Genomic DNA, 11922 nt, shown 5'->3' on the forward strand with positions numbered 1-11922 from the left:
TGTCAAAAGTGGATTATATAGGTATACAGGCATATTTGGGAAATGATGAAATAGCTGGTTTAGCTAGAATATGAGGGAATGCGTGGGTGGGGTGAGAAGTGGCAGCAGACAATCTGTGGAATGTTTCACTAATTTGCATGTTAAGGTTTATATATCTGATCATTGGCATTCAATTTTAGAAAAGGAGAAATAATTCCTTTTTGTGCCTTTTCAAGAAGATCCTGGAACAGGTATAATAATAACTTTTTAAAGTTTTTAGAAACTTATGACCCCGCAATGTTGAGGAGGAAAATAAACCAAGAAAGAATTAAAATTGATTCTCAATGCAACCATTTTTTACTTACAATTACGTTAAAACACCATGAATATTTATCACCCAGCTTTCCAGACAATATGCCCGAACCCAATGGAGGAGAAGGGAACAGCTCTCTGAAGCAAATATGAGGATACCAAATAAAAACGACAACCTTCATGTTGCATCATAACTATATTGTATTTATATAATTTCATGTTTTCATTTTCCAAAAACCATTGCCAAATTCTGCATACACCTTGAAAATTCATTACTTATAAAATTAAATCTCATTAAATGATCTATAAATGTATTAAGAAGTGTTACAAAAGAAAGTGTGTTTTGCAATAAAGATTAAGTTGTTGCGTGGTGCAAGCCACTGGTTTCATAGGATTTCTATTAAGCCTTCAGGGCAGTAATTGAAATGACCTATCTTAGTGATCATGGGAAAGAATTGTCCCCTGTACTGAGATTTAAGATGTTGGTTTTAAGATTGTAGATGTTAATGTTTAAGCAAATATTTAGCTTCCATGAAGCACCAAAGCATTATAATTAATTTAATGATTTTTAATAGGAATAACTGAAAACACAGAAATTAGCTCTGAGCATGGCACTTTCATTTTAAAATTTTAAGTAATTGAAAAAAAACCTACTAATGGTTATGCATTTTTTGGATTTAGATAATACTTTATCCTTTCATACACATTTTTGTAATTTATATATCAGTTTCCCTTTTAGAAACAATTTTTTTAAACATCTTTATTGGAGTATAATTGCTTTACAATGTTGTGTTAGTTTCTGCTGTATAACAAAGTGAATCAGCTATATGTATACATATATCCTCATATCCCCTCCCTCTTGAGCCTCCCTCCCACCCTCCCTATCCCACCCTTCTAGGTGGTCACAAAGCACAGTATTTCTAATTATTTATAAAGCTCTATGAGGGACTTCCCTGGTGGCGCAGTGGTTAAGAATCTGCCTGCCAATACAGGGGACATGGGTTCGATCCCTGGTCCGGAAGGTCCGGAAGATCCCACATGCCACGGAGCAACTAAGCCCGCGAGCCACAACTACTGAGCCCGTGTGCCACAACTACGGAAACCCATGTGCCTAGAGCCTGTGGTCCACAACAAGAGAAGCCACCACAATGAGAAGCCCACACACTACAACAAAGAGTAGCCCCCATTGCCACAACTAGAGAAAGCCCACACACAGCAACGAAGACCCAATGCAGCCATAAATAAATAAATAAATAAATTTATTTAAAAAAAAAACTCTACGAGACATTTGGAAAAAATTATACTACTACCGATAAGCATTCAATTAGCCCACTTTTCTGGCCTGTACTTTGGAGGCTGAGCTGTTCCAAACCTTCAGAGGATTTTCTTTCCTCCACAAAAAAAAAAAAAAAAAAAGTTTGGTATAAATACTAATGGAAGTATTGGTTCATTTTTGAGAAATTTATATTTACTTCAAAACGGAAAGTAAGATTGAGAAAAGACCTTAATGTTCTGAATCATTTCTGGTAAAAAGAATTATATCTATAACTATTTTAAATATTCCAAGTTAAATTTTAAAGATGAAAGACTCCTGGCCGACTGCTTCTAGTCTGGCACATCCATCCGTTCTGTGCATCTGGGGAGCTCTAACACATAATCATATGTCACTGGGAGGTAGGAGAGGCTGGTATTCATATCTGGGTTTAAAGGAAGTACTGCCAACCCTTTACAATCTGTTAACCTATGCCTCTCTCCTTGGTGGGTTTTCTGCTCTTGAAACTTACACTGATCCAGAATGATTATGTCATGTACTTGACTGAGCAGTACCTGCTTCAGACAAGGTAACAAAGAAACTGGAAAGGATAAATAAGCCTAGAATCTGTTTCTCAGATTTGATGAAGAGAAAGGGCTTGCCCTCCTTTAACAGAAGAGAAGGACTTTTGTATACTCAACAATAAGGAAAGGGGGAAATGAGAATTAAGGAGGCAAACTAGGTGAAGTCTTTCCATTGTGGCACAGAATGACCTGTCAAGTGACCTCTTTGCAGACATTGAATTGTTCCTCCTGTTGTGAATAATTTACTCCAGCTTCCCCAGGAATAATGTAGTGACTTTCATGCCTCTTAGAATCAGACTAATTAATTAGAGAGCCGACTTTAAAAAGTAGTCCGAACAAGGGATCTTTGCATCGTGTGACCTGTAGGGGGCACTGTCTCAAAACCAGCAAATCATTTCTATGCTGAGCTGCTATTCAGGTTTTCCTTGCCTTCACTTGCCTCCCCTTGCCTCCTTGTCAAGCCCTCATCTTGGACTGGGTCCTTAAAACTTGGATTTTGCATTTCTTTTGATTGACAGGGTTCCTGATCTTGGTCAGTCCCGGCCTTACTTTTGCTCTGTAAGTGCAAGGTTTTGGAGACCCACTTACACCCTACCTGCTATTTGGGTACACTCAGGTAGTACCTTATTGTTGACTTCCCTTCTCCAGGAAACTGACAGCTGGAAGGGACTCTATCCTGCTACATGGCCTGAGTTAAGGCAGGGTCACTGGAACACATCATTATCTAGCATATTTGCAAATCCACACTTACAACTGAATTACATAGAAAGAAGATTATAATCCTGAAAATGCCATCTGGTAAGGTAACTATAAAAGGACTTTGAAAGAACCAAAAGATTACGGCAAGTCATTTTGCTCCTGTGGGCCTCTGTTTTACTAATCAGTAAAGTGAGGGGGATGGTCTATAATGTTCCTTCTAACACAAAAATTCTATGATTTTCATTATCAAATTATTTTATTTTTTATTTTTTTGACTTTTTGAATTTTATTTATTTTTTTATACAGCAAGTTCTTATTAGTTATCCATTTTATACATATTAGTGTATATATGTCAATCCCAATCTCTATTTTAGTTTTTAAATGTGATGCTTCAGGAGACCCTATATTAAACAAGTTAAAGAAAATGTCGGCCATATGCTATGGGTGTTTTGTTATCAACACATTTATTTTGAAATATATTTCATTTGTTTAAAACTACCTCCCTCTGACACACGATTTATGTGACTCGTAATTCAGAGTTCATCAGGTAGGACAAGTTGGGCTATAATAGTATATTTTCTGGAAAATTTGAGAAATTAGGCCTCTGTCTATATCCTGCCTAGAGGATAAACTGAAAATCTGTTGTTTTGTATTTGTAACAAATAACTGGTTTGACTAAGCTTTTCACTGAAATTATCCTATATTTTAATAGCCCATAGAATATAGCCTGAAAATAAAACTCTCTTTATTTCCAGTCTTCAGAGTCCTAAAATATCTATGTTATTAATCCTGGACATCACCTAAAATATTGCTTAAGAGGAAGATAGAATTATATTTTTCCTGCTGCCATTGGCATGAATTTCTATTTCACGGATCCACTGACTTACTCTTCAAAGGTGACAGTGTCATTTGGTAGAAAGAAAGCACCATGTGTAGAATTATAAAAATAAATACATGCTACTATACACCGTCAACATTAGATTAGGCATAAGTGTAATAAACATGCCTGCTTATCAATGAGATTTACCACTAGTGGACTAACCAATTTTCCATGGAATTGAGAAGAAAGGTAAAATCATCAGCTGCATTCCCATGCTTTATTTTTTGGGATAAAGTACAGCGAATGTTTCCTGTAAGATCCTATGGTTCTATTCACAGGCTGTAGAGTCAGATATGAGATGGAATATCTCCTCCCCACTCCTGTACCTTCCAGCTTCTACATTACAAGCCAAATGATCTTGGGCAAAAGTTACTAATTAATTCTATAAGCCTTATTTTCTCATTTGAATATGGGGATAATAACACTTCCATTCATGGAATAGTTATTAACCTTAAATGAGATAATATACATAAAGTTCCTAGTACAAGTCCTGCCACATAGAAGGAGCTCAGTAAGAGGTAGTTGTAGTTGTTATTCTCCCCCACCCCCGTGGAATTCCGCAATTGCGATTACATTCAATTTGAATGGTGATAAAGAAATGAGAGTAGAATACAGCTATCCATCAGTTGCTTGGTATTAAAGATTGTGAAGACCTAAGATTGTAATGTGCAAAGGTGCTAATTTCTATCTTAATCTGTTGCATATCTTCAGTCATGAACCAATTCTAACGTAAATATACCCCTTTAAGAACACAACTCCATCCGGATACCAAGTCCATATTGGGGCAAGCACAGGAACCCAGACGGAGTCAGCAAACTAAGCTGCTCCAGGCCCAACCTGTTGCTGCTTGTTTTTGTAAATAAAGCTTTATTGGCACATCACCAAGGCCATTTGTTTACTTATTGTCTGTGGCTGCTTCTGTACTCTAACAGCCAAGTTGAGTAGTTGTAACAGAGACTATATGGCCTGTGTGCCAAAAATATTTACTATCTGGCCCTTCGTAGACAATGTTTTTGACTCCTGACTTAGAATATTCGTACGAGTCTGATCTCATGTCACATGGTGTACTTTCCTGAAGACTCCCAAATATTTTTTAAAAATTTAAAGTTTAGTTAAGTTTAGTTACTTCTAGGCCTACTCCATTCCATCCACTAGATGAGATGTATCTTACTATAATGGTGCCAGTGGGTGAAAGGGAATCCTCTCTGAATGGACAGGTTTACACTCTATTTATACCCTTGTTCAGGTGACCCTATGACATTGACGAAGAAACAAACCAGTGGATGCATTCTTGGTTCTAAATTATCAAAGAGATGTTTGTTGGTTCAAAATGAAACTTCTTGTCCTCAGCCCTTCTGTGACATTTTATAAGGAAACTCTTGGTTATTTAGACCAAATGTCCAATTACCTTTCTGACTGCAATTAGTTATGAAAATATTGGCATGATATAATCCTTAAACCAGTATAGTCACATGATTACTTAAACCTTTCTAAAAGTATCAGAGAAGAAATATATCTTTTTTTTTTTTTTTTTTTTTTTTTGCTATCCAGCTTCTGTTTCTGGCTTATTTGATTTGTTGAAATCAAATGTTTTTGCAATGTTGAAATCTCTTTTGTGGTAAATTGAAGCACTTTGTCCTTCTTGCAATGACAGTGGCAAACAAGGGATCATGCTGAACAAGAGGTAGATGACTTCATCTTCCAAGGCCCTTTTGATTTCTGAGTTTAGTTTGTCTCTTGCAATACAGATCCTTTCTATACTTGTTTCCTGCCGTCACATGCCATATCTTCACTAGTGTGGTTTTCCTGTGCTTAAGCAGCCTAATTGTGTCAATCTCTTTTTTAATACCAGCTTTATTGAGATATAATTCACAACACCATACAATTCACCTGCTTAAATGGTACAATTCAATGGTTTTTAGTGTATTTACAGAGTTGTGCAACCATCAGTTTATTTTAGAACATTTTCATGGCCCCAAAAGGGAACCCCATCAGCAGTAACTCCCCATTTTCCTTCAAATCCACCCCTTCCCACCCCAGCTCCGAGCAACAATGAATCTACTTTCTGTCTCTATGGATTTTCCCTTTTTGTACATTTCAGATAAATAGAACCATACAATATGTGGTCTTTTGTAACTGGCTCCTTTCACTTAGCATAATATTTTCAAAGTTCATCTATGTTATAACTCTGTCAATCTCTTTTTAAAGTCACATTTTGTTTGTTTAGTAGACACAGACTCAAATATTTATGGTAGTTAACCAATGACCTATGTGGTGAAATCTCCTTTTTCAGTCTCTTGATCCATCCATCTGCCTTCAAACACTTATAGCATTTAAAAATCATATTATATTCTCTCTCTCTCTTTCTCTTTCTCTCTCTCTCTCTCTCTCTCTCTCTCTCACACACACACACACACACACACACACACACACTCTTATGCATGCAGACACTTTTAAATACACTAAAATCTGGCCTTACATATTTGAGAATCAAACAATCAATAATAGGCTAAATATTATTCACCATAGTTTTGGAAGTTTTAGCCACAGCAATCAGAGAAGAAAAAGAAATAAAAGGAATCCAAATCAGAAAAGAAGAAGTAAAACTGTCACCGTTTGCAGATGACATGATACTATACATAGAGAATTCTAAAGATGCTACTAGAAAACTGCTAGACCTAATCAATGAATTTGGTAGAGTAGCAGGATACAAAATTAATGCACAGAAATCTCTTGCATTCCTATACCCTAATGATGAAAAATCTGAAAGAGAAATTAAGGAAACACTCCCATTTACCACTGCAACAAAAAGAATAAAATACCTAGGAATAAACCTACCTAAGGAGACAAAAGACCTGTATGCAGAAAACTATAAGACACTGATGAAAGAAATTAAAGATGATACAAACAGATGGAGAGATATACCATGTTCTTGGATGGGAAGAATCAACATTGTGAAAATGACTAACTATACTACCCAAAGCAATCTACAGATTCTATGCAATCCCTATCAAACTACCAATGGCATTTTTCACAGAACTAGAACAAAAAATTGCACAGTTTGTATGGAAACACAAAAGACCCCAAATAGCCAAAACAATCTTGAGAAAGAAAAACGGAGCTGGAGTAATCAGGCTCCTGGACTTCAGACTATATTACAAAGCTACAGTCATCAAGACAGTATGGTACTGGCACAAAAACAGAAATATAGATCAATGGAACAGGGTAGAAGGCCCAGAGATAAACCCACACACATATGGTCACCTTATCTTTGATAAAGGAGGCAAGAATATACAATGGAGAAAAGACAGCCTCTTCAATAAGTGGTGCTGGGAAAACTGGACAGCTACATGTAAAAGAATGAAATTAGAACACTCCCTAACACCATACACAAAAATAAACTCAAAATGGATTAAAGACCTAAATGTAAAGCCAGACACTATCAAACTCTTAGAGGAAAACATAGAACACTCTATGACATAAATCACAGCAAGATACTTTTTGACCCACCTCCCACAGAAATGGAAATAAAAACAAAAATAAACAAATGGGACCTAATGAAACTTAAAAGCTTTTGCACAGCAAAGGAAACCATAAAAAAGATGAAAAGACAACCCTCAGAATGGGAGAAAATAATTGCAAATGAAGCAACTGGCAAATGATTAATCTCCAAAATATACAAGCAGCTCATGCAGCTCAATATCAAAAAAACAAACAACCCAATCCAAAAATGAGCAGTAGACCTAAATAGACATTTCTCCAAAGAAGATATACAGATTGCCAACAAACACATGAAAAGATGCTCAACATCACTAATCATTAGAGAAATGCAAATCAAAACTACAATGAGGTATCACCTCACATGGTCAGAATGGGCATCATCAGAACAACTACAAACAACAAATGCTGGAAAGGGTGTGGAGAAAAGGGAACCCTCTTGCACTGTTGGTGGGAATGTAAATTGATACAGCCACTATGGAGAGCAATATGGAGGTGCCTCAAAAAACTAAAAATAGAACTAACATACAATCCAGCAATTCCACTTCTGGATATTTATTCAAAGAAAACAAAAACACTAATTTGAAAAGATATATGCATTCCTATGTTTACTGCAGCATTATTTACAATAGCCAAGATATGGAAGCAACCCAAGTACCCATTAATAGAGGGATGGATAAAGAAGATGTGATGTACATACATACAGTGGAATATTACTCAGCCATAAAAAATAATGAAATCTTGCCATCTGTGGCAACATGGATGGACCTGGAGGGTATTATGCTAGGAGAAATAAGCCAGATAGAGAAAAACAAATACCGTATGATTTCGCTTATATGTGGAATCTAAAAAGCAGAACAAACGAACAAACAAAACAAAACAGAAACAGACTCAGAGATACAGAGAACAAACTGGTGGTTGCCAGAATGGAGGGGCCATGGGGGAATGAGTGAAATAGGTGAAGGGGAATAAAAGGTACAAACTTCCAGCTATAAAATAAATGTCACAGGGATGTAATGTACACGTACGGAATATAGTCAATAATATTATAACAACTTGTATGGTGATTGATGGTAACTGGACTTATTGTGGTGATCATCTCATATAAAAATATCAAATCAACATGTTGTACACCTGAAACTAACATAATATTGTATGTTAATTATAACTCAATTTTTAAAAGATGAATTAGGCCCTATGATCTGCCTTTGAGCTTCTGAAAGGGACCCTGAAGACCAGCTGTGCAAGCCTCTTTTTTTTTTAATATTTATTTATTTATTTTAGCTGCGCTGGGTCTTATTTGCGGCACGCGGGATCTTTTAGTTCTGGCATACAGGATCTTTTAGTTGCCGCATGCAGCCTTCTTAGTTGCGGCATGTAAACTCCTAGCTGTGGCATGCATGCAGGATCCAGTTCCCCCACCAGGGATCGAACCCGGGTCCCCTGCATTGGGAGCGCAGAGTCCTACCCACTGGACCACCAGGGAAGTCCCTGCAAGCCTCTTTATATAGATAGGAAAACTACCAACTTTGGGTTACTTTGTGAATGATCCTATATGGCTTAAATTGATGGTGTGAAAGATCAGAAAGAAATGCAGTTTGAATAGAGCTTTGAGTCTGAGGCTCCTTTCTTAGAGCAAAATGTTAGCCTCTGAAAAGGACTCTTAGATTTTGGGTAACACAGAAGTAGCTTAGTTACATCAAGATGGCTATCATAGCAGTATTCATTAAAATGGAGTTCTACTTTGTTGAGCTTGTTAAACAGGAATCTCAACCAGCCTCCAAATAGGGCAAGTTTTATCCGTTGGAAACTACCGAGGCACTGAGACACAGTGCCATTACCTGGGCACCCTGTGGCTTTGAAACTGTGACCACTGTACTTCCATTAAAGTGACGTTTCTTGACCACAAACTCTTACTGAATTCTGACATCCTCAGTGTTAGTAAATAAAGTAAAGCTTCCATGTAAGCTTTTTTGAAAAAAAAAAAAAAACAACAACAGGAAAGTGTAAATAGCATGTGCATAGGATTCTTAATATTTTGACTTATTCTAAATGCTAACACTTGAAAAATAAACTAAAATAGAATACTAAGTTAAGTAATTGAGACAAATATATCCATACTCGAAAATTTAGCTTGCACAGTCCCTTCATACAGACATTCTAAGTCTGTAAATTTAAGTTTTAAAGCAGGTGGAAGCTCTTCAGTGGCGTCTTAACAGACGCCATAAAATGTAGAAAACTGAAGTACTGTATTAGTGTATCTAGAAATTTTGTGTAAAGAATTCCAGAAACCACACCAAACCTTGGGCCAATTACTGAAAGCCAGAAATCTCACTGTGGATCCTCTTGTAAATGTGTGTGGCGGTACACTTCACAGTCCACACAACACGAACATGTTGAAATCAGTATTTTTGTGCTGACCCTAACCTGACCCAGTACAAAATCTCTCATACCAGAAATTTAATATTTCCGATAGCCAGATTGCTCTCTCATTTCTTTTTCACCTTTCTGTGCCTTTCATATGTTCTTCCAGTTGGTTAATCATTAATTAATATTTAATGAGCCTTTTTCCCAGTGCCAATTCCTTCTCTGCTAGTGTAGCCTTTAGGCAGTATATGAACTCCCTTCTTCTGCCTATTCAAGAAGCGCCGGCACTCACTATAGGTTAATTTCTCTAATGAAATTCATAATAGCAGATGAAGTGAGGGTTCCTTGACAAGATCATTCGATTTTCAGACCACTCTTTTTTTTGGCCGCGCCCTGAGGCATGCGGGATCTTAGTTCCCTGACCAGGGATGGAACACGTGCCTCCTGCATTGGGAGCGCTGAGTCTTAACCACTGGACTGCCAGGGAAGTCCCAGGCCACTCTTAATTTAGCAATTTTCGTAGTGCATATAAAATGAGAAGTAATTGAACCAATTTTTAATTCTTAAAAAACTTTCCAAGCACACATTTCCTGAACAAAATGGTTGTGACTGAAACAGGAAAGGGCTTAGCCTTTCTCTTCTACAGCTGTGCCACAAGCCAGTCTCTTGACCTGACCCTGGAGAATCCGTCAAACTCTGGTCCTTGGAGCTGATTTTGGACCTGGAGTGAGCCAAAGGATTGGAATGCACAATAAGGAGGGGAAACCTCCGCGCGTATTAATGAAAGAGGTCAATTATGACACAGAGGCCAAGAAGAAGAAGGGGTCCTCTGGGAAGCAGGAGTATGTCTCCAAGTTTTCTCTGGTGAAAGGAGACTGATGAAAATTGACATCCATTTCCAGTCAAACGAATGGGAACCACGTTATTTCCACCTTCCCTTCCCACCTCCACCTCTCATTCCTTTCCGCATGGACAAACAGACCAGACAGGTGATTTTGGTCAACAATTTACTTGGGCACGAAGCCAAAAACATGAGAGCCTCGTCCTGTCCATATATCTGCTCCCTAGACGTCGTTGGAAAGGGAAGATTGCTGAGCTTTTCCCTCTGCGTTGTTCCGCACGCAGGCTGATTGGAGCAGAAGAAACTAAGTACTAGTATTACTAGTCCCTTCCCATGCCGAGATTCTCTACGATTCTGGGTTGAAACTGTACTCTCCAGAGACTTAAATAGGGGCTTGGTGACGTTCAAACTCTCGCTCCAACATTCTCATCTCTTCGTTTATTCCACACGATTTTTTGGAACGTGGTCCCCGAGCCAGGCTGTGAGGACTTCTAATCTCTTCATAGCCAGGGAGGGGAAGAAACGAGAGAGGAGGACCAATCTCCGCTCCCAGCCACTGAGTTACACTCCCCATCCCTCCAGGGCGCCCATCCCGGTGCCTATTCTCCCAACTCCCCACCCAGTTGATGTGACAGGTGCGTGGCCCAATCCCCTTCCTGGTTCCCAGCCGACGGCTAGCACCACCGGAGCCAATGGCGGCGGCCGAGGGGCGGAGGGGGCTGGCAGGAGGGGCGGGAGCGCTGGCTTTAGAACCACAGCCGCAAAAATTCCGAGCGGCAGAAGTTGTCTGAGTGCGTCGGTTGGAGGCTGTCTGGCCAGATCCGGTACTCTGCGACTTTATGTAAGTGCTCTGCAGGCGCGGGAGGGCACGAGGGGAGCGGGATCCCTGGGCGTGGGCATGAGTGGGTCCAGGAGAGAGCATCTCCGGGAACCTCGGCAGGAACGTGCCTGGCACGGGAGGCGGGGGACTGAGAGGGAGGCTGCAGAAATTTCTGTCCTAGACCTTGGGCGCCAAAGCGATCGTTCGCATCAAGGACGGGTGGGAGTGACCGAGTGTTCCCCACGACCACCGCCCGCCGCAAACACGTTTTCTGCTCTTCACTGGAGAGATGGTGCTTTCTCACTAGTTGCTCTTAACTTGTTGCCAAACTTGGGCTGGAGTCCTTGACGCCAGCCCTTGCCCTTCTCCCCTTCCGTGGCGGCGGCCCCGAAGTGGAAACCAAGCGCCTAACTTCCCTCTGTCGTCCTTCTTCAGCTACTGCCACCCTCCTCCCCCCTCCTCCGCCGGCTCCGGACTCAGGAAATCCCGGAGCCGGTCGCCGGCGACGCCTCCAGCCCCCGCTCGCCCTCCTCGGGTGACCTCACGGGCTCACCCCGGCCCCCGGGCTCCACGGGGTGCGGTGGCCCAGGGAAGGAACGAGGCTCCGGTTGCCTGCCTGCCGCCTGCTTCCCTTGCCATTAGCGAGCGAATCGCTATCGCACCGCGTCTCCCTATGAGTAAGCACTTTTT

General features: G+C 39.8%; 2 protein-coding genes across 5 annotated transcripts in view; one reads left to right on the top strand and one right to left on the bottom strand.

The window, feature by feature from the left end:
• The window catches only part of LOC309620744 (uncharacterized protein), a 202414-nt gene that overhangs the window by 186747 nt on the left and 3745 nt on the right, over window positions 1–11922 (bottom strand). The window lies entirely within an intron of this gene.
• The window catches only part of PLS3 (plastin 3), a 90405-nt gene continuing 89589 nt past the window's right edge, over window positions 11107–11922 (top strand). Inside the window, exon 1 of one of the 3 annotated variants that reach the window (XM_082377226.1) lies at window positions 11107–11253. The gene's annotated coding sequence lies outside the window, so the exon portion shown is untranslated. Of the gene's footprint in view, window positions 11254–11672; window positions 11910–11922 lie in introns of those variants that run through there. The other 2 variants (XM_082377228.1, XM_082377230.1) reach the window with 2 other exon arrangements.

The sequence above is a fragment of the Balaenoptera borealis genome, assembly GCF_965194805.1.
Source record: "Balaenoptera borealis genome assembly, chromosome: X".
Lineage (NCBI taxonomy): Eukaryota > Metazoa > Chordata > Mammalia > Artiodactyla > Balaenopteridae > Balaenoptera > Balaenoptera borealis.